Below are 22,858 nucleotides of genomic sequence, written 5' to 3' on the forward strand. Positions count from 1 at the left end.
CGGTGCTTGAGGCCCAAGTCTCAGCTTGGGGCTTGAGACTGCTCCAGCCCAAGCTGACCAAGTGTGTGTGCCATCAGCCCCAGAGCCCAGGCACCTTGCTCCTTGGCTGCCCCACCAGCTGTCTGCTTGAGCTTGGATGTGTGCTGGCTGGTGGGGTAGGGCCGGCTGGGTGCTGCTGGCAAGCGGGAAGTGGGCAGCGGTCAGAAGCAGGGCTGGCAGCCAGCGCAGGCCCTCTGGGGCTTCGGAGGCCATGGTACTGCATGAGCGCTGCTGACGGGGTGCTTTGGGCATGCAGTGCTGCCACGGCCATGTGGAGGGTGCTGGTCTCGAAGCCTGGGGCTGCAGAGAGGGTGGTGCAGGAGCTGCTGAGCGTGCTGGAGGACTGGCCACTGCACGAGACGTTCACGTCAGACAGGGACGACGCAGATGTCTTTTCCTTGGCCGTGAGTTTCCAGACAAGGCCTTGCTCACCCACAGGGCTGTGCCCACCTGTGTGGGCAAGAGGGAGCCCTCCCGTCCCCATGCACTGCCAAGCCATGCCCTCCCCAAAGGTGCACAGGCAGAGGCGATCAGGGCTATGGCTGGCAGGGCCCTGTGCAGCTGCCCTGGGGAGGCCTGCGCTGTGCCAGCAGCCTAGGGTGCCACGCACTGCCCAACGGCCTCCGTACACCAGCATGGAGGCCTGTCTGGGCGTCTTTGCCCCTCCTCTGCCTCTGCCCGTTGCTTAGTGGGCTGGAAACCTGTGTTAGGGTCTAGCTGAGTGTGCGGGGCATGGTTAGGGGCCTGGCAGAAGTAAGGCACATCCTGTGCGTTGAGCGACCCCAGAGGAAGGTTCACGCCATCCCACGAAGGGTTGTTGTGTCCGTGTCAGGAACACGAGCTGAGCCCATAGAGCTCCCCTGGCTTTCCTCGGGCTGGACTGAGCACTCCTGCATGCCTCGTGGCCCAGGGCAATGTCTGAGCCTCCCGCCCAGTGATGCTCTGCTGATGTGGCAGGGACATGTCGTCAGCGACAACTGTGTTTGGGTGTCTTTGGCAGGCAACGTGAGTGCTTCATGAGGTCCTGCAGCAGCCCAGCTACCTGCAGGAGGTGAAGGCATTTTTGTACCAGCTGTTCGTGGCGCTGCTCTTCCAGATTTCCTTCAGCACAGAGCTGCTGCCGGAGGAGGCAGAGCTCTTCTGGAGGGAATGCCAAGGGGAAGAACCGCTGTCCCCAGTGCCATAAGGTGCTGCATTGCATTGCCACCATGTGCGCTGTGGAGCTGGAGGCAGGGTGCAGGATGGCTGTGTGAGCTGGGCTTTGCTTTGCACACAGGTTCACAGTGCAGACCCTGAAAGCGTTGCTGTGCAGTGCTGGATATGAGAGGCAGGTGCTGCTCCTGGAGAGGAAGGGTGTCTGGGGCATGCTGCTCAGCACAGTGAACCACCACAGGAGTGTGGGTTTGCTGGCCAGGTGAGAGCCCCCTTGTTCCCACTGTGCCCCAGGCTTTTTCCCGTGCAGATTGGACACCCCCAGAGGGCCCAGTGGGGACCCCAGCCCCCCAGGGAAGGGGCTGCAGCTTCAGCCCTTGTGAGTGAGGAATGTCCGAGTAGAGCGGCAAGGGAGCTGCCGCTGCATCACTGCCAAGCTTTGGAAGCTGCTGAGGGAGAGCCGGTGTTTGCAGGCAGAAGAGAGTGTGACAGCCAGGAGCACTCACCTCACAAAGGCCTGGCGTCCCCTCTCGTGGGGTGTGGGCTCATGCCTTTCAGAAAGACAGCCTGGGGACTGTGTGCGGGCAGCCCCGCAAGCGCAACCAAGCAGGGAAGGGACCAGATGCCCAGAGGAATAGTGGAAGAGCCCATGTGGGGCATGAATCCAAAGTGGGCAGGAAAGGGGTCGCGTTGGAAGGGCTGCCTTCAGAACGGGAAGGGTGTTTGTGCAGTCTCCGTCACCAAAAGGAGCCAAATGATGGTGGGCAGAAGCTTTGTTGTGGTGAGGGGTGGTGGGGAAAGAGCATGTGTCCATGAGCAAATGCTCCCATCTGCCGGGGCTGAGCACAAGCTTGGTCCTGCCATGCCTGTCATAGCCCGTGGGGGCTGGACTAGAGGGATGGTGCTGTGTGATCCCAGAATAGATTTTCCTGGTTGCTCAAGACCAGTGATGCCTGCTTTTTCCCTCAGCCAGAGAGATGAGGAAGACGTCAAGTCACCTGCGTGCTTTCCTGCTGCACCATCTGGCAGAGCTGCTGCGCAGGGAGGAGCGCTTGCAAGAGATCCCTGCCATGGCTTTCCTGGTGGAGGTGAGCGTGATGGCAGGTGGTGGGCGTGGGGTGCCTGTAAGCCCTCTTCTGTCCTGTGCCCCTGCTGTGGGGTGTCTGGCAGTGAGTGGAGCTGGGCAGTGGGTACACTGTGGTTAGCCAAGGCTTGGTCTCTCTCTGGTGGGATAGCTCTCGTCTGCACCTCTACTTCGTGCTTGTCTTATGGCAGCTCTCCCTTGCCCGTCTCCTCAAAGGCATGAGGATAAGAGGCTGCAGATGGTGTAGAGGAGCGGAGGAGAGCAGGAGAGGAATGTGTGCGGTGTGTCCTGAGGCCGTGGTCAGGGAGCAGGACCCAGGGGCTCTCTGCACTCAGGGGTGCCTTTGTGTCGGGCTCTGCCTGGGCCTCGTGCCCTTGCTCTGAGCTGTTGTTGGGCTGCAGCACTGCAGGAGGCAGGGAGTGCTGCCACAGCACTGCCAGTCTCTTTGTAGTGTGCATTTCAGCTGCTGGCCTGTGCTGACATTTGTGAGGAGGATGAGGATGTGCTGGTGACCCTTTGGAGGTACCAGCGTGGGCTGGTGCTCAGAGGCCTTGTCCTGCTGTGTGAGAGAGAGGAGACGGTGAGCAGGGGGTCAACGCGAGTGAATCTATGCTGGCAGCATAGGCTGGGTGGGGTGTGGAAGGGGTGGACAGGGTGGGGAAGCTGAGGTAACAGAGTAGCTTGGACCTTACTGGACTTTGCAGCTCTGGCACTGTCGTGTTTGCCTGTGCTGAGTCCTTTGGGCCAGGCTCCTGGCTGTGCCACACAATGGGAGAGACACAGATGGGTGCCTGAAAGCACTCCCTCTGCCATATGTGCCAGCTAGAGATCCTGGCTGTGCGCCAAACAGGGTGTCTGCAAAAGGCTTGTGTGGCAGGAGGGCTGTGCCCAGAGGGACCATCTCGCGGAGAGGTGGAGGGCGAACCTGAGCACAGTGCCAGGCTAATGGCACACGCAGCTTTGGGGCCATGAGGCAACAGCCTCCACCAGGCAGGGGCCACGGCGTGCTGCCTTGAGGCTCTCTACGCTGCACTGCAGTCTCTGTGCACAAGCAGTGTGTGTCCACAGGAGCTTGGCAATGGGGCAGTGAGCCCCAAGGGGGTAGGAGCCTGCTAGGGTTGAGATTGCTGCTGCCCGGGCAGCTTTCCCTACAGTGTGAGTCACTAAGCCCCGTGCCCACTGAAGTCTGGTGCAGAAGAGGGCTGCTGGTTGGGTGGAGAGGAGCCCGTGCTAGCGTCCCCTCCCTGCCTAGGCCCCCACTTTCTGCACCCCTGTGTCTGCTCCAGTGAGCCCTGCATGGTAGCAGGTTGCTGCAGTAATTACCATGACAGCTTCTGGAAAGGCAGAGGTATCTGATGGTATCTGATAACTCTAGCAGAGTTGCCAGGTTGTGTTTCACCCAGGTAAGAAGAATGGATTTCCTCATGCCAGTGCTGATGGAGCAGCTGCAGGATGTGGACAGGGACATCGGCAGCAAGGCCCTGGTGGTGCTCAGGCATGTGGTGCATCTCATGGACGGAGAGAAGGTGGCCCGCCTTGCTCTGCAGCTCTGTGAGGAGCTCCTGCCGCTCTTTGATGATGTAAGGCTGCGTGGAGAACTGGGGACCCTGTTGGCATGTCTGTGAGCCCATGTGTGGGCTCACGGCTGTGGTGTTTCAGTCTGTGTGTGTGTGCCTGGCATGTGAATTTGTGCTCCCCACCACAGGCCCTGGGTGCTGTCAGGAAACTTTTTTGCCCTTAGATGTGGCTCATTGTCCCATCCTGCCCATGGTGTCATGGTGTGTGGGACTCGGGAGAGCCAGCATCCTCTCTGGCCTTGGCTGCTCCGTGTTGTGATCGGTGCGTGCAGTGGCAGGAGCAGGCGTGGGTGTGAGGCAAAGGCCATGCCCCATGGCTGCCTCTTTCTGCAGGCCTCTTGAGCTGAGGAGCACAGAGCAAGCCCCTGTGTGCTGAAGAAAGGCTCCCCAGGAGGGGCAGGCAGGCAAAGCTCAGGGAAATTTGTCCTGCTGCTGCACATCCCTGCAGAAGTGCTCTTGGTGCTTGCCATGGCATGCAGGGGAGGCCTGGAGCGGGTGGGATGCATCCACGAGCTGCTGTGGAGGCCCTTGCCTGTCTCCTCCTCCGTGCATCTTGTGGGGCAGCTCTTGTGGGCCTCCGCTAGAGGTCCCTGGTGGGAGTGCAGCCAGGGCCAGAGGAGCTGTTGCAGGCCCAAGTGTCTCCCCCAGCTCCGCTCTCCCTGGCCACAGCGTGTTGCAGAAGCCTGCTGCATTGCCCTGCATGGGCCTGGGTCCATTTTGCAAGGGCTGCAGATGTGGCCCACTGCTCCTCAGTGCACAGTGAGAGTCAGAAGTATTTGTCTCCACATCTGTCATGCTGATCGCTGTGCTGCCCGTGGTCTTGGAGCAGTCAGGGTTGAGGTGCCCCTTCCTTCTTGCTTCTCACCAGGAGCCTAGCCGTGTGTGACAGCTCTTCATCCACCTCTTCAAAGATGTGCTGGAGGCTGTAGCGGACGGGGAGGACAAGCAGATGGAGAAGCAAGTGCACAGGAGCCTGCTCCCCCTGCTCTTCCATTTGCATGATGAGATCCTGAGAGTGGCCCAGGTATGGATTGCTAACCAGGGTCTTGGAAGTGTCTAAGCATTGGGCCTTTCCCAGACTTGCTCTCCCTGGTGCCACAAGGCTGAGCAGCAGTCCATGGCCGCAAAGGCCTAAGTGCTGTAGTGTCTTGGGGCTTCCCGGCTGTGCCTGCAGATGTGCGAGGCCCAGCTTTGATCCCCAGTCCCTGTGGCCCTCATGCTGTGCCCTGGGGCCCTGGAGTTGTGTGGGCTGGGCCATGCCTCAGCTCCGTCAGGCAAAGCCACCGCAGGAAGAGACCCCCTGCTCACTAAGCTCACCCTGTGCCTGCAGCGCCCCTGGTGTGCAGCACCCGCAAGAGCTTTTGGGAGCCAACGAGTTCCCCAGGACCCAAGGCAGGGGAGGTGAGAGTGCCGAGGAGGGAGAGGCAGTCAGCAGAGGGGCCTGGCCGTGTTGTCCCGAGTACCATGCTGTGGCCCCGGGCTGCAAGGGATCAGCAATGAAGGAGGCTGGGGAACCGAGCCCTGTGCTGGCGATGCCTGTGTGAAGCAGTTGTGGCTGAGGGTGGCCTGGACATCTGTGCAACTGCAGCCCCTCAGCCTCCTCTTGGCCTTGGCCACAGCTCAGCAGCTCTTGGAGCAGGTTTTGTGCTGCCACAGCAGAACGCGAGGTCTGAGACAGTGGTTGTCCAATGTCTGTGCCCAGGGCATTGAACGCTGTGGCAGATTTGGTGCCCAGCTGAGCAGGGAAAGGCCCCGAGGCTTGCCAGGAGCAGGAGGGTGCAGGGTCTTCTGGCCTGGGCTGCGGTGGCATCCCCCAGTCTCTGTTGTTGTGCAGGCCTTGCAGGAAGCCCTCCTTGGTGCTGCCAAGTTCCTCAAGTGGGAGCAGCTGGGACACCTGACCGAGGCAGGGCAGACGTGGAGGATCGGCGAGTGCCTGATAAGGGCATCCCCAAAGCCCACAGATGCAGGCCAGACAAGGGCTGTCCCCCTCCCTGCCCAGGGCTGCCAGCCTGGAGCTGCACTCCTGCTGCCCTTTTGCAAGCACGCTGCCCTTTTGCAAGCCCACTGCCCCAGCGGGCTCTTGCCCAGGCTCCTCTCCCGTCGCAGCCCGCTGGGCTGCTAAAGCAGCCCCTGGCCCAGGCAGACCTTAGCAGCAGGAGAGCACTGCAGCATCCCTGGGGAGCAGCCTGCCCTCTGCTGCCTCCAAGGCTTGGCACTGCATAGCTTGTGCGGGGCAGTTGTGAGTGTCCTGGCAGGGGGAGAGCAGTCCTGGTCAGAGGACGTGTGGAGGGGCTGTGCGAAGCGCTTGCCCTTCTGCTTTCCCCAGCTGGCGAGGGAGAGCAGAAGAGTAGAGGAATACGTGCAGCACAGCCTGTCCTACTTGCAGAGCCCACAGGAGCCATTGCAGGAGGCAGCTGTGAGGTTCACTGGTGAGATCCAACCCCTGGGGTCCCTCTCTGTCCTGGGGCAGCTTGACCTCTGGCCTGACTGCTACATCAGCAGGCAGAAACAGCCGTGCTGTGGCTGCCGGAGCCCCCAGTGCCTGGCGCCGGGCCTGGGTGCCCGGGGAGCTCTGCATCAGCCTCTGCCACCTGAGGCCAGGGAGGTGGGGCTGGTGGGAGGCTTCTTTAGTGCTGCCCAGCTTCCTTGGGTGTTCTATGGGGGAGAGCAGGGAGGGTCAGCACAGCCCCAAGGGAGGGCACATGGCCAGGCTAGAGGGCAGAGTTTTTCTGCTGGGGCTGGGCTGGGGAGCTAGATCTGTGAGGGTCTATGCATGTACCTAGGGCTTGTCGGGCAGCGCCTGAGGGGCCGGAGCAAGGAGAAGGTGGTGGACATTTGCAAGGGTGAGTGAGGGCAGCGGGATGCCAGCTGAGGGTGGCGAGGAGGAAGACACCTCCCTTGGGCAGCAAGCTCCAATCCCTGTTGCATGCGAGGAGGGCTCTGCTGTGCCCATGCAGAGCAGGCATGCTGTGGGTAGAGTAGAGAGAAGCTGTCAAGGGCTTTGGGGACATTGCTGACCAGCAACTGCCAGCTGATGCATTTTGCCACCACCGCACCCCAAACTGCCTCGTGGCTGTGGGAAGAGCTGGCTGGGACCGGCCCTGTCAGGACGGGGTGCCTGGGGTCTGTGCGGGTGCCTAGGCTTGATCTGCTGTCTCTCTCAGCCCTGCACGGCTTGGAGGTGGACAGCAGCCCATCGATCTGTTTTCCCTGTTGACTCAAATGATCCTGCTGCTGAGAACTCCAGGGAGGAAGTCTACATCTGGAGGCACCCACGAAGGCCTGTACTACCATCTGAGGAGAGCGTGGTGGAGGTGGCACTGTCGTCTGGGAGCTGGCTGTATTTGCTGCTGGAGCTCAGCTGCCTGCTGATGCCAGGGTACTCTGCCCCCAGGGGCCGCCTGGAGGCATTCCTAGCCTCCCTCCCTGCCCACAGCATAGCTCCAGGCCTCAGGCGCAGCCCGTCTCAGGGTTGTGCTGCCAGTGCACCCTCTGCAGAGCTTTTGCCAAAGAAGCAGCCCTGTCTCTTCAGCACGCCTCAGTGTCTTGCCTTTGTGCAAACCAAGCGGTGGAAAAGTCAGGCTTCAAAGGGATCAGGATCTCCCTGGGAGGGGTAGGGCATGCACTCTTTCCAGGAGGCTGTGGCAGTGCACAACATGCCCCCTTTGCCCCAGGAGGACCAGCACCTTTTGCCTTACCAAAGGGTCAGGAGTGGATGGCCGCAGTCTTGGTAAGATTCTGCCTTGAAAAGCCATCAGCCCTGCTGCCTGTGGAAACACACCGAGCCAGCCCCTCGCTGCCACTGGGTTCAGCTGGTGTGCCTGAGCCAACGATTCACACTGTGGCCCCAGCAGCAAAGTCAGCTGCTGTGCAGAGCGTTCCCCTTTGCACATCAAGGGCTGTGAGTGCCTGTGCTCAGGCACCACAGGCTTTGCCCATCTTGACCCCAGTGCTTCAGAGCCCAGAGCTCTGCACAGGTACTACAGGCTGCTGGTCCTCGGCAGATGGAGCTCTTCATGCACCGTGACTTCAAAAGCCCAAAGTCAGAGCAGGAACCTGCTTGCAAGTGCCCCTTCCAAAGGATGCTGCCTTATTTGCCCAGAGATTGTACACCTTCCAGGGGAGCGTTTGACACCTGGCAAGCACCCAAGGCAACCCCTGCATCCCGCGCACCTTCTCTTCCACCCTCCTCTCTGCCCAACTTTGTCCCTGCTTCTAGAGGGACACCCCAGAAATCTCTGCTGGCCCCTTGCTTGTGTCAGGAGGCTGCTGATGGCCTTCTGCTTCACTCCAGAACCCTGGGTTTGCCTTTCTGTGTGCCTCAGGCCCCTCCATTTCCCATTTCCTGCCTGAAACCCAGACCCGTCCCTTGCATCCTGGTGATTCCCCAGAGCCCTCCGTTTTGGTTTACCTACGGTGCTCTGTTGATCTTCCCTCACATACCAGAGCCCTCGCTTGACTTCTGAGTCTCAAGAGAGATGAGTGGGCACAGGAGCACTGTTCTAGGCACCGCAGAAGTAGGGGAGTCCCCCCTGGGGCCTCGAGCATACAACACTGTACGTGTGGGTCCCTGCCATTGTCCTGGGTCCTGGCGCCACAGGAAGAAGATGGGGGCTGACACAGCCCTTCAGGGCTACCCTTGCCTGAGCATGCAGCCCTGGGTGTCTAGTCTGGGGACGTGGATCCTTTTGGGGGCAGCACGGTCAGGTCCTGGAGCAGAGGAGAAAGGTGCATCCAAGGGGGAGGCAGGAGAAAGGCATCAGGCTGTGACAAGGGTGGGCTGATGGGCAGCCCCAGGCAGAGCTTGGTGCTTGCAGAGGGGTCTGAGCCTGTGGAGGGGCACATGGACCGTAGGGGGCTGGGAGAGGTCCCCACCCCTGGAAGAGTCAGGGAGTGGGCAGAGGTGACCCCAAGGTGAGAGGCATCCACCCCCATTAGCTGGTGGAGGCATGGGGTGGCGTCACATTGGGGAGGAGTAAGAGAAGGGTCCGGGGTGCAGGGGCAATTGAAGGTGTCCATTCACCAGAGAGCAGGGTCAGGGAGGAAATAAGAGGTCTGGGGCTGGTTGGGACTGGTGGTGGGTGTGAGGCAGCCCTGCCTTGACCCCCACAAAGGGGAGGGAGCCAGGACTGGCTGCTGCGGGAGCTGGTGGCAGAGCAAGGAGATACGTGTTATGAGGGAGCCTGGAGTGGCTGCCAAAAGGGGAGGCTTTCAGCACAGGTGATGTGAGTATGTGTGCCTATGGCTGGGGCTGTCTGCAGAAGCCTCTTTGCACAGCCAATTCCTGAAAGGCTTGAGAGCCGAGCCCAGCATCGAGGCAGGTCGGAGCTGGGTGCGTTCCCAGCCCTGCTCTTGAAGAGGGCAGTGCAAAGCCCTTGTGCTGCCTGAGGCTGGGGCTGGCCATAGCCGCAGCATGGCTGGGTCTTGAGGAGTATCCCTGGTGCTGTCCCGGGGATGCTGGGCTTAGCTGAAATACTGCAGTTGTGGAACCAGTTATTGCACAGGCCAATGGCAGTGGGAGGAGGATGAGGAAGAATCCCCTGGGTCCCACCTGAGCCCCCTCCTGCTCCCTTTCAGGCTATAGCACACCAAGCAATGCAGGCAAGAGGCCCAGGCGGGCAGAAGGTGGCCAAGCGCTCCTGCCCTGGCTTCAGCCCTTTCTGTTGCGATCCCCAGCACCTTCTGTTCTGCCCTGCATGGCCTCGTCCCTCCCAGCCCAGCCCGAGGAGGATGCTCTCCAGTGGCCAAAGCAGCCGTCTGCATCTTGCTCTCACTGCAGCCTCCTGCACTAGTGTGCCAAAGGAAAGGCTGGCGGATGGTGGAGAGGAAGGCTTGTCTTATGCTCTTTGTAGCACAGCTCGCACTGCAGAAGCATTAGGAGAGATCCAGTGAGATAGTCTGGACCTACACCTGTTGGAACGATGCTGTGGAAACCTTGCAAGTAGTCAACAAACTCAAGGGCGAGGGAGAGAGCCTATTGTAAAAGGGTAATGCAAAGAACAATGGGCTCCAGCCAAATAACTCCATGAAACCACAACTCTTCTTTGAAGATCTATGTGAGCGGTAGACAAGACAAGGACAGCACAATAACCCAGAGTGACCTAGAAGTCCATTAAGACTTATTAACATGCTAAATTATACTCCTCTAACTGAATAAGGAGATGATAATGACATGCATATGCTGCTACTGCCTCCCTCTTCTCCGCTTCTTACGCTAAAAAACAGGAATGTTCAAGCACAAGCGCAGAGAGAGATATGTGATGTGATAATATGGTAATCAATAGAAGAAGCTGTATAAAGTACTCCCCCAAAGGGTATGTATAAATAAAGAGTGAAAAGGGGAGAAGGTGTGCTAGCTTTGTGGATCTACCACCTAGCACCCATCTCTGCACAGAAATGAAAGAAAGCAAGCTCTCGACCCTGTGTGTCTATCGGTTGCTTGCACACTGGGAAAAGAACCCAGTCTAGGGACAAGACATGCAGCCCAGCTTTGCCTCTGGCCACGTGAGGACTTGCTGGCTGCAGAGGAGCAGCCTTCCCTGCAGTGCTCTTGCCAGAGCAAGAAGCTTTTCTAGCATTGGCTGTCCAGTGTGCACAGCAGGTGCTGTCTGCCAGATGCTGAGGAGGTGGGCAGAGCAGCAAATAAAGAGTAGCCCAAGAGCTCTTTCAGTAGTTGGCAGCATTCCCCAAATCACTTGCCTGGCCTTTGCCTCCTCCAAGGGACACCCACGTGCCTCTTGGTGTGCCCGGGGCATGTTGGTAATGCTGCTGGGGCAGGGTGGGGCCCTCCGAGCAGGGCTTGCTGTGGGCTGAGCTCACCACATACCCTTTGGTGCAATTTTGAGGGCCTCCAAGTTTGTTTGTTGCACCGCAAGATCCTCTGAGTGCCTTGTGCAGACTCCCAGGAGCCTTTGATTGCCTGCTAGACACCTCAGGGTCTTTGCAGAGCCTTTTGGTGCAGCCCTGGGTGCTCTGTGTGCCCCTGGCATCTCTCAGGCTCTTTTGGTGTTGTATGTCCCACCACAGAGCACTCTGCATGCCTTTTGATGCCTCTCAGATCACTCAGAGTGCTTTTTCACGTGCCCCCTCCGCTCTTGGGATGCATTTCCCTGCATCCTAGAGCCTTTTGTCTGCCTTTGTCTGCCTGCCCCCTTGAGTCCTGCTTTCTTTGTTCATGACCCAGGGGCCCGAGTGTGTTCCCTGGGGACTGAGGAGCTGCAGAGAGCATCACGGAGATACCTGACAGTGTTCCCCAGGAGGAAATCCCATAGCTGTAGAGGCAGACAAAAAGCTGCCTGCAAACCTGACAGGCTTGCTTTCCCTTATGCTCCCCGAGGGGGCAGGAACCTGCCTCTGTCCTCTGCGCCATGGCTCCTGCCCTTGCTCTCAGCCCAGTGCCTACCCAGGCACCTACCCAGGAAGGCTGTGTGCAACATTTTCTCCAGGTGTGTTTCTACGTGGGCTGTTTTGATGAAAGGTGGCCACAGGGCGCTGGAAGTAAACCAAGCTAGCAAGCAGAAAGAGGCTCCTTGTGCCTTACCTGCTGCCTAAGGAGATACCCTCCCTCTGGCACAGCAAGAACCTGCCCCAGGGATGAGCTGTTGAGCTTGTGAAAAGGGGCTGAGTGCCTCTGGAGCAACCCTCCTGCTTCCACTCTCTGTCCCCTAGGATTCCCTGGAAGTCCTCTGGTACTGTCAACGAAGGCACAGAGGCACAAGTGACCTCACAAGCCTTCCCAGAGCTCTGGCCTCTCAGGCACTGTGCCACAAGGCAGCAGCCACAGCAGCAGTGGCCACAGCAAAACGGACATCACAATGCCAAACAGCAGCTGGCTGGACTACCTGTGACCTCTGAGGGCCTCAAGCAGCACTGACCTTACAACTGCAAGAGCAGCCATGCATCCAGCACTGCCCTAGCACGCACTGCTTCACAAGGCACCTCACAACCACCACCACTAACAGCAACAGCCCACAGCATGGCGCTGCCTGCTAAGGTTCACGGCTACAAGAAACCTCACAATGCTGCCTAGAGCTCTGGCCTCACACACTGTGCCACAAAGGAGCAGCCACATCAGAAATGGCCACAGCAAAACGGATATCACAATGACAAACATTGGCTTGCTGGCCTCCTACGGCCTCTGAGGGCCTCACGCAGCACTCACTTCTCAACTGCCAAGAGCAGCCATGCAACCAGCACTGCCCTAGCAGGCACTGCTTCACAAGGCACCTCACAAGCACCACCACCACCAGCAGCCTGGCACTGCCCGCTAAGGCACAGAGGCACAAGCAACCTCACAATCCTGCCTCACAATCCTGCCACAAGGCTGCAGCCACAGTGGCAGTGGCCACAGCAAAATGGACATCACACTGCCAAACAGCAGCTGGCTGGCCTACCTATAACCTCTGAGGCCCTCAAGCAGCACTGACCTTGTTGTCCCAAAATCTGGGTTCTGTTACCCAGTGTGCAAGCAACCAAGAGATACACAGGGTCGAGATATTTGTTTATTTCATTTCTGTGCAGAGATGGGTGCTAGGTGGTAAATCCACAAAGCTAGCACACCTTCTCCCCCTCTCATTCTTGATTTATACACACTTTTCAGGGAGTATTTTATACAAATCTTTCTATTGGATATAATTTCATTACCTCAGGTAATCGCTCTGCGCTTGTGCTTTCACATTCTTGTTAATTAGCATAGGAAGCGAAGAAGAGGCGGTAACATCATTATCATGTCATTTCCATCTCATTATTCATTTAGGGGTGTGAAATTTAATATGTTAATAAGCCTTAATGAACCTAAGGTCACTTCTGGGTTATTCTGCTGTTTTTGTCTTACCTATCCCTCTCAGTCTTCAAAGCGCTGTGGTTTCATCAAGGTTATTTAGCCGGAGCTGGTTATCCTTTGCAGTACTGTTTTTCTCTCCCCCTTGTCCTTGAGTCTTGTTTGCAAGGTTTTATTTGCAAGGTTTTTCTCACAGTATTTCTCTAACAATTCCCCCCTTTGAGACTTGTTAATATCACTTATCTAGCAAGTCTCTTTTAAACAACTTCAATTATTCTTACATGGATGTTAAGTTAATTCTAAGTATTTCCCATGGCGTGGGTAATCCGGGAGATCTGGGGAATAGAGAAGCAAGCGCTAATCTGAGTCACTTTTTCTGAAGGCCGTATAAGCTACAAAATCAGGTTAGTTGTACCAATGAGCATGCATAACAAAATTAACAGTGTCCTCATTTTCCATCTTAACTCTATAGCAAACAAATTAAATTAAACAAATCAATATTCTTAAAAATCAGCTCTATTATTAACTATTATTATTATTAATTATTATAACAACCTAATTATTATAGCACCCTAATTCCATATAAAAGAGTTCAGTTTTCCAAGTGCAATTCATCACTTTTGTAACTTCTGTATTCTTATCTTGAGAGATATCTTGTGGGTGTGGCAGTCCACGAGTCATTCAAAGGTGCCTTCTTTATTCAGGAATAGTGGGTCCAGGAACTTATTCCCTCCACCTTTACTGCAGTATGATTTGCCAGAAGCACCAGGTAAGGTCCTTTCCACTTTTCTCTTAGTGGTTCTTCTTTCCATGTCCGAAGACAAACTAGATCCCCGGGCTTGAAGTCATGCACAGGGGAATCCAATGGAAGGGGGGTACGTTGATTAAAGTACCTATGTAAAGATGTTAGCACCCGAGACAAAGACAGTAAATACTCTCTCAACATTTCTTCCCCTCTTACATGCATTTGATCACTTCGTCTCCCTGTTTCATTAATTGGGTAAGGTTTCCCGTAAAGTATTTCAAAAGGGCTTACTCCCTCTTTTATTCTTGGGGTTATTCTTATTCTCATCAAGGCCATTCTATATACATATATACATCTATATACATCTACCCACTTAAGATGGGTTTCCTGACACAGTTTTGAAATATGTCTTTTAAGTGTTTGGTTCATTCTTTCTACCTTACCGCTAGACTGGGGCCTCCATGGAGTGTGTAATTCCCATCTCATCTGTAAAAATTTGGCTGTCCCTTGAACCACCTCTGAAATAAAATGAGGTCCATTGTCTGAAGATATACCTTCAGGAATCCCAAATCGAGGAATTATCTCTTTTAGTAAAATTTTAATTACTTCTTTTGCATGAGTGGTGGAGCATGGGAAGGCTTCTGGCCAACCAGAAAATGTATCTACCAAAACAAGTAAATATTTAAACCGACCACATTTAGGCGATTCAGAGAAATCTATCTGCCAGTGTTCCCCTGGGCTTAATCCTCTTCTTAGTTCCCCCATAGGTGGTTTCTTCTGAATTTTGGGGTTATTTGCACAACAGGTGGGGCATCTCCTTACAATAAGGTCAGCATTTGATAGCATCTTTGATCCCACAGCATATCTTTTTACGCTGCTTATCACAGCATCTGCTCCCATGTGAGTTTCTTCATGCAGTCTCTTGAGGAGCACTTCCATCATTTTGGCTGTAGTTAAAACTTGTCCATTTGGGGTGACCCACCACCCTTCAGCATATTTTGTACCTTTTAGTCTTTCTGCCAATTGATTTTCTTTGTCTGAATATTCAGGAGGTCTCATTTGTATTTTTCTACTGGGTAGTAAAGCCCGAATCACCTGTCCTGCTAGTGCTGCCTTTTTGGCTGCCATACCTGCTCTCCTGTTTCCTTGTGCCACTTCACTATCTCCTTTCTGGTGGGCTTTGCAATGCATTATAGCTACTTCTTTGGGTTCCATTATTGCTTGTAACAATCTTAATATCTCTTGTCCATACTTTATATTACTTCCTTGAGAATTTAAGAGCCCTCATTCTTTCCAAATCGCTCCATGAGCGTGAACTACCCCAAAAGCATACTTTGAGTCAGTATATATATTTAGTCTTTGGCCCTTTCCAATTTCAAGGGCTCGTATAAGGGCAATGATTTCAGCCTTTTGTGCTGAGGTGTCTTGTGGCAATGGTTTAGCTTCTACTTCTTTCCATTGAGTCACTACTGCATATCCAGCCTTTCTCTCTCCATTCTGTACAAAGCTGCTACCATCTGTATATAGTTCCACATCTGGGTTCTACAAAGGTTCATCCTTTAAATCAGGCTGGCTAGAGTATACTTGCTCTATAGTGGCCAAACAGTCATGCTGTAACTCTTTTTGCTCTTCACCAGGTAGCAGAGTTGCAGGGTTTAAGGCTGACACCACCTTTAAGGTAATATCTCCTTGTTCCAATAACACAGCATGATATTTTACCAGTCTGCTCGGGGAAATCCAATGATGCCCCTTTTGATTTAAACTTGCTGATACTGCATGTGGTACAAAAACAGTTAAGGACTGTCCCAGAGTCATTTTGCGGGCCTCTTGTATTAGTAAGACGGTGGCTGCTATAGCCTGGAGGCAGGCCGCCCATCTTTTACTTACTTCGTCTAATTGTTTAGAAAAATATGCCACTGGTCTTTTCCAGCTCCCAAGCATTTGGGTCATTACTCCTGAGGCCACCTGCTGCCGCTCATGTACATACAATTGAAAGGGTTTAGCCATATCTGGGAGTCCCAGTGCTGGAGCTTCCATCAATCTTTTTTATTTCATCAAAACTTGCACGGCATTCTGGGGTCCACTCTAACCATTCTCCTGCACCCTTTAGGGCTGCATATAAAGGTTTAGTTATCAGCCCAAAATTAGGGATCCATATACGGCAAAATCCTGCCATTCCCAAGAATCCCCTCAGCTGTCTTTTCATGCAGGGTACTGCAATTCGGCATATAGGCTCTTTTCTTTCCGCTCCTAGTGCACGCTGTCCTTTTGATATTTTAAAACCAAGATATTGGACTTGCTTCGCAATCTGAGCCTTTTTCTTTGAAATACGATACCCAGCAAGTCCCAAAAAATTTAACAGACTCACTGTCGCCTCTAAACATATTTGCTCTGAATCCGCTCCAATCAAAATGTCATCCACATACTGTAAAAGAGTGACATTTTTGTTACCTTCCTGCCATTGGGCTAGTTCTTTGGCCAAGATCTCACCAAACAGGGTAGGACTGTTCTTGAATCCTTGAGGAAGAACCGTCCAGCATAACTGCTCCTTCCTCCTCGTAGTGGGACTTTCCCATTCAAAGGCGAAAATTGTCTGGCTTTGTTCTTCTATGGGAATACAGAAAAAAGCATCTTTTAAATCTAGCACTGTAAAACAATTGTTAGTCTCAGGCATCGAGGCTAAAAGAGTATATGGGTTTGACATGCTTGGATGGATATCTTTTGTTATTTGGTTCACTGCCCTTAGGTCCTGGATCAGTCGATATTCCTGGGAACGTGGTTTCCTTACCAGCAGGATTGGTGTATTGAATTCAGACTGACACTCTCTAAGCAAACCATATTGCAAGAAGGCATTAATTAGGGGTTCCAATCCTCTACGTGCTTCTAGCTTGATAGGGTACTGATGCACCCTAACTGGCTTCGCTCCTGGTTGTAGCTCTATTTTGACCGGAGTCGCGTTTTTTGCTTTACCTGGCTTTGTTGAGGCCCAAACCAAGGGAATCACCGCATCCAATACACTTGAAGGGATACTTGCACTGTTATCGTCTGGAGCTGATCCCATCAAAAGGCAGATTTGTGCTCTCCATGCTGATTCTGGAGGGATGTGGAGCTGCACGGAACTCTCAGAAAAGGTCACCTGCGCATGCAGTTTGCATAGTAAATCCCGTCCTAATAAAGGGAGGGGACACTCTCGCATATAGAGAAATTCATGAGTCAATTTAGTACCTCCAATCGTACACTCCATTGATTGCAAAAATGGCCTAAAAGATTTCCTTCCCGTAGCCCCAACAATCGTGGTAGTAGTCTTACTTAAGGGTCCTTTACAACTAGTTATCACTGAATGAGTGGCTCCACTATCTAAAAAAACTATAGTTTCATTCCCCAGCTTTACTGGAACCAGGGGATCAGCTGAGGAAATTCTAATTTTCTCCCCTGGTCCCCTTCATTCCATATCTGACTCCTCTAACGTAATTAGGTCGGTGTTTGCTGGGCTCTGTAGCTTTGTTATCCTTCTTCGATTTGGACATTCATCTTTCCAGTGCCCTTCCTGTCTACAAATTGCACATTGATTTGGACCCAAAGCGGGTCTAGGGAGTCCTCCTCCTGGCCTCCCTCCCCTTTCACCTCTTCCTCCTCTGTTACCTCTTCTGCTTCCCCTGCCCCTGCCTTGGAATTCATTCCTCTGGACAGCTCCCAGGATAGCAGCCTGTAGTTTCATTCGATTTTGTGTTTCTCTTGTTCTCTTTTCATCTCGATTATTATATACCTTATACGCTATTTCTATCAACTATGAAATAGACATTCCCCCAGCTCCCTCTACCTTCTGTAGCTTCTTTCTAATACCCTGAGCTGACTGGCCAATGAATAGCATATCAAACAGTCTTTGATTCGCTTCCTCATTTGGATCCAGGTCTGTCCATTTTCTGGCTGTTTAACATAATCTTTGATAAAAGGCGGAGGGGTTTTCTTCAGGCCCTTGCTTTACTTCATACAATTTTGATACATTCTTTGGTTTCGGAACCCCGTACCGAACCCCGTATAAAATTAGCTGTTGATACTGCCTCAATAGCTCCCTACCCCCGCTCCTATTTGGATCCCACTCTGGATCCTTTCTGGTGGGTAAATAGACCTCAGGATCCCCCTTTCTGTCCCTTCTCTCACCCTCTTCTTTTGCCTTATCAATTACCAGCCTCTTTTCTTCTCCTGTCAGGAAAGTATTCAACAGCGCCTGCACATCTCCCCAGTTAGGATTATGAGTTATCGTAATAGTCTCCAAAAGTTGATGCAGCTTCTCAGGATTTTCCCTATATGATCCAATAGACTGCTTCCAGTTTAGTAAATCCCAGGTTGTAAAAGGAACATGTACAAATACTGGCAGCCCTTCTGGTCTCACTGCTTGTCTCAAAGGAGCCTGCATAACAGGTTGTTTCCGTCTCCTAGTTTGGCCAGAAATAGGGCTGGACTCTTGGCTTTCTAGCAGGGGGGGGAGGGAGGGCGATGCTTCAACTGAGGTGGAATCATTTCCACAAGAAGGGGGCACTGTCAGTAGTTGTACATCCTCCTGCTCCTCTCCATTCAGAATTTTTCTGTTAGCACAATACTCGCTCTTTTCCTTCTTTCCTACTGCAACCATTACAGATTCCTCTTTACTTTAAGTCCACATTCCTTTTGAATTTCTGGTTCCTTATACAGTGACACAAAAGCCTCCACATAGGGTATTTCATCCCACTTCCCCTTCTGGCAACAAAACAGCAGTAACTGTAATATAGTGTTATAGTTCAAGGTCCCATTTTTTGGCCATTGCTCATCACATTCCAGCTTATACATTGGCCACCATTGATTACAACATCTTTTTATTCTTTTTTTTTTTTTTGTCATCCGATCTCCTCCAAAAATATTCCAGTGTTTCAAAATACAACCCAAAGGGCTACAGGGAGGAATCCTGGATTGGCTTGATCCCATGTCAATTACCTAGAAATACCAACCTTATTACCTAGAAATACCTTTTTTCCCATACCTTTGTGCACACTCAGCTCTGACCCCTCTGGTCAATTTAAGGGAACCTTTGCCAAGCATCTATGTGCGACATAATCCAACATAATCTTCCGCGGAAGTAAGTAAATTTTATACTCACCAATCCAAAGATTCACTCCCCGCTTTCGCCCTGGCACAAATATCTCTGGTTGGCGTTGCACCTTTGAGTCTCTTGTCGTCCCTACTTCAGAGGGAGGTCAGAGGACTCCCTGATCAATAGGACGGTGCGCACTGAAGCTCGATCCGATCCAGTCCGCTGTCGGGAATGGCAAGATGATCCAGGTAAGGCCTTCTGGCAAGGCCCATCTGGGGTGCCAAACTGTTGTCCCAAAATCTGAGTTCTGTTACCCAGTGTGCAAGCAACCAAGAGACGCACAGGGTTGAGATATTTGTTTATTTCATTTCTGTGCAGAGATGGGTGCTAGGTGGTAAATCCACAAAGCTAGCACACCTTCTCCCCCTCTCATTCTTGATTTATACACACTTTTCAGGGAGTATTTTATACAAATCTTTCTATTGGTTACAATTTCATTACCTCAGGTAATCGCTCTGCGCTTGTGCTTTCACATTCTTGTTAATTAGCATAGGAAGCGAAGAAGAGGCGGTAACATCATTATCATGTCATTTCCATCTCATTATTCATTTAGGGGTGTGAAATTTAATATGTTAATAAGCCTTAATGAACCTAAGGTCACTTCTGGGTTATTCTGCTGTTTTTGTCTTACCTATCCCTCGCAGCAAACAGCAGCTGGCCGGCCTACATATGAGATCTGAGGGCCTGAAGCAGCACTGACCTTACAACTGCAAGAGCAGCCATGCAACCAGCACTGCCCTGGAAAGCACTGCTTCCCAGGTGACCTAAAAACCACTGCCCATCAGCAGCAGCCTGGCACTGCCCGCGAAGGCAAGAGATACACAAGTGAGCTCAAAATTCTGCCTCAAGCTCTGGCCTCTCACACAATGTGCCACAAGGCAGCAGACACATCAGAAATGGCCACAGCAAAACGGACATCACAATGCCAAACAGCAGCTGGCTGGTCTGCCTATGGTCTCTGAGGGCCTCATGCAGCACTCACCTCACAACTGCCAAGAGCAGCCATGCATGCAGGACTGCCCTAGCACGCACTGTTTACAAGGCACCTCACAACCACCACCACCAACAGCAGTAACCATAGTCTGGCACTGCCGACGAAGGCACAGAGGAACAAGTAACCACACAATGTTGCCTAGAGCTCCAGCCTCTAACACACTGTGCCAAAAAGGAGCAGCCACAACAGAAATGGCCACAGTAAAACGGACATCACAATGCCAAACATTGGATTGCTGGCCTGCCTATGGCCTCTGAGGGCCTCATGCAGCACTCACCTTACAACCGCTACGAGCAGCCATGCATGCAGCACTGCCCTAGCAGGCACTGCTTCACAGATGACCTAATAAGCACTGCCATCAGCAGCAGCCTGGCACTGCTCCCAAAGGCAAGAGATACACAAGTGACCTCAAAATTCTACCTAGAGCTCTGGCCTCTTAAACACTGTGCCACAAAGGAGCAGCCACATCAGAAATGGCCACAGCAAAACAGACATCACACTGCCAAACAACAGCTGGCTGGCCGACCTATGACATCTGATGGCCTCATGCAGCACTCACCTCTCAACTGCCAAGAGCAGTCATGCATGCAGTACTGCCCTAGCAGGCACTGTTTAACAAGGCACCTCACAACCAACACCACCACGAGCAGTAACCACAGCCTGGCACTGCCCAAGAAGGCACAGAGGCACATGTCACCTCACAAGCCTTCCCAGAGTTCTGGCCTCTCACACCCTGTGCCACAAGACAGCAGCCACAGCAGCAATGGCCACAGCCAAAAGGACCTCCCAATGCAAAACACCAGCTTCTGGCCTGCCAGTTGCCTCTCAGGGCCTCACGCAGCACTCACCTCTCAACTGCCAAGAGCAGCCATGCAACCAGCACTGCCCTAGCAGGCACTGCTTCACAAGGCACCTCACAAGCACCACCACCAGCAACAACCTGCAGCCTGCCACTGCCCGCTAAGGCACAGACGCACAAGTGACCTCACAATCCTGCCTCGAGCTCTGGCCTCTCAGGCACTGTGGCCCAGGTGAGCAGCCACAGCAGCAATGACCATAGCCAAAGGCAACCCGAAGGACAAACACCAGCTTCTGGCCTGCCAGTGGCCTCTCAGGGCCTCACGCAGCACTCACCTCTCAACTGCCAAGAGCAATCATGCAACCAGCACTGCCCTAGCAGGCACTGCTTCACAAGCGACCTCACAAGCACCGCCAGCAGTAGCAGCCCACAGCCTGCCACTGCCTGCGGAGGCACAAGTGACCTCACAATCCTGCCTCGAGCTCTGGCCTCTCAGGCACTGTGGCCCAGGTGAGCAGCCACAGCAGCAATGACCATAGACAAAGGCACCTCCCAAGGCCAAACAGGCTCTTGTTCGCCTGTCAAGTGCCTCTCAGAGACAGTTTGCATTCATCTCTCAACTACCAAGAGAAACCATGCAACCAGCACTGCCCTAGCAGGCACTGCTTCACAAGGCACCTCACAAGCACCACCACCAGCAACAACCTGCAGCCTGCCACTGCCTGCGGAGGCACAAGTGACCTCACAATCCTGCCTTGAGCTCTGGCCTCTCAGGCACTGTGCCACAAGGCAGCAGCCACAGCAGCAATGGCCACAGCCAAAAGGACCTCCCAATGCAAAAAAGCAGCTTCTGGACTACCAGTGGCCTCTCCGGGCCTCACGCAGCACTCACCTCTCAACTGCCAAGAGCAGCCATGCAACCAGCACTGCCCTAGCAGGCACTGCTTCACAAGGCACCTCACAAGCACCACCACCAGCAACAACTTGCAGCCTGCCACTGCCTACTAAGGCACAGACGCACAAGTGACCTAACAATCCTACCTCGAGCTCTGGCCTCTCAGGCACTGTGCCACAAGGCAGCAGCCACAGCAGCAATGGCCACAGCCAAAAGGACCTCCCAATGCAAAACAGCAGCTTCTGGCCTGCCAGTGGCCTCTCAGGGCCTCATGCAGCACTCACCTCTCAACTGCCAAGAGCAGCCATGCAACCAGCACTGCCCTAGCAGGCACTGCTTCACAAGCTACCTCACAAGCACCGCCAGCAGTAGCAGCCCGCAGCCTGCACTGCCTGCGGAGGCACAAGTGACCTCACAATCCTGCCTCGAGCTCTGGCCTCTCAGGCACTGTGGCCCAGGTGAGCAGCCACAGCAGCAATGACCATAGCCAAAGGCACCTCCCAAGGCCAAACAGGCTCTTGTTCGCCTGCCAGTTGCCTCTCAGAGACAGAGTTTGCATTCACCTCTCAACCGCCAAGAGCAGCCATGCAACCAGCACTGCCCTAGCAGGCACTGCTTTACAGATGACCTAATAAGCACTGCCATCAGCAGCAGCCTGGCACTGCTCCCAAAGGCAAGAGATACACAAGTGACCTCAAAATTCTACCTAGAGCTCTGGCCTCTTAAACACTGTGCCACAAAGGAGCAGCCACATCAGAAATGGCCACAGCAAAACAGACATCACACTGCCAAACAACAGCTGGCTGGCCGACCTATGACATCTGATGGCCTCATGCAGCACTCACCTCTCAACTGCCAAGAGCAGTCATGCATGCAGTACTGCCCTAGCAGGCACTGTTTAACAAGGCACCTCACAACCAACACCACCACGAGCAGTAACCACAGCCTGGCACTGCCCAAGAAGGCACAGAGGCACATGTCACCTCACAAGCCTTCCCAGAGTTCTGGCCTCTCACACCCTGTGCCACAAGACAGCAGCCACAGCAGCAATGGCCACAGCCAAAAGGACCTCCCAATGCAAAACACCAGCCTCTGGCCTGCCAGTTGCCTCTCAGGGCCTCACACAGCACTCACCTCTCAACTGCCAAGAGCAGCCATGCAACCAGCACTGCCCTAGCAGGCACTGCTTCACAAGGCACCTCACAAGCACCACCACCAGCAACAACCTGCAGCCTGCCACTGCCCACTAAGGCACAGACGCACAAGTGACCTCACAATCCTGCCTCCAGCTCTGGCCTCTCAGGCACTGTGCCACAAGGCAGCAGCCACAGCAGCAATGGCCACAGCCAAAAGGACCTCCCAATGCAAAACACCAGCTTCTGGCCTGCCAGTGGCCTCTCAGGGCCTCACACAGCACTCACCTCTCAACTGCCAAGAGCAGCCATGCAACCAGCACTGCCCTAGCAGGCACTGCTTCACAAGGCACCTCACAAGCACCACCACCAGCAACAACCTGCAGCCTGCCACTGCCCGCTAAGGCACAGACGCACAAGTGACCTCACAATCCTGCCTCGAGCTCTGGCCTCTCAGGCACTGTGGCCCAGGTGAGCAGCCACAGCAGCAATGACCATAGCCAAAGGCAACCCCAAGGACAAACACCAGCTTC

This window comes from Rhea pennata, chromosome 19 (genome assembly GCF_028389875.1).
Source record: "Rhea pennata isolate bPtePen1 chromosome 19, bPtePen1.pri, whole genome shotgun sequence".
Lineage (NCBI taxonomy): Eukaryota > Metazoa > Chordata > Aves > Rheiformes > Rheidae > Rhea > Rhea pennata.